This window comes from Sinocyclocheilus grahami, unplaced genomic scaffold (assembly GCF_001515645.1).
Source record: "Sinocyclocheilus grahami isolate Dianchi unplaced genomic scaffold, SAMN03320097.WGS_v1.1 scaffold661.1, whole genome shotgun sequence".
Taxonomy (NCBI): Eukaryota; Metazoa; Chordata; class Actinopteri; order Cypriniformes; family Cyprinidae; genus Sinocyclocheilus; species Sinocyclocheilus grahami.
Window position 1 is genome coordinate 953949 of NW_015505840.1, and position 404 is coordinate 954352.

At 20.0% G+C, this 404-nt stretch overlaps 1 long non-coding RNA gene across 1 annotated transcript in view; it reads left to right on the forward strand.

Moving 5' to 3' along the window:
- The window catches only part of LOC107558857 (uncharacterized), a 6161-nt gene that overhangs the window by 4882 nt on the left and 875 nt on the right, over positions 1-404 (forward strand). The window lies entirely within an intron of this gene.

A 404-nucleotide genomic window follows, 5' to 3' on the forward strand; every position in this document is an offset into this window, starting at 1 on the left:
CAGACAGACAGACAGACAGAGAGACAGACAGACAGACAGACAGACAGACAGACAGACAGACAGACAGATAGATAGATAGATAGATTAATTTAAGTATTATATTAATAATACAAAGATAGGTTGATAGAAAGAATTTGGTAATATATCAAATATATTTAACGATAATCTAATATATTTTATATAATAATATATGTAAAATATGCAAATTAATTAATTAATTAATTAATAGTAAATAAGATGAATAATTGTTTTATATATCATTCATTTGAAACCACTATTGATAAAGCTAGTGAAATTTGGTAATATATAAAATGTATTTATATCATGTAAGTATTATATATATATATATATAATTTTTATTTATATTAAATTTATATATGCAAATAAGTTAATTGTATGTATAT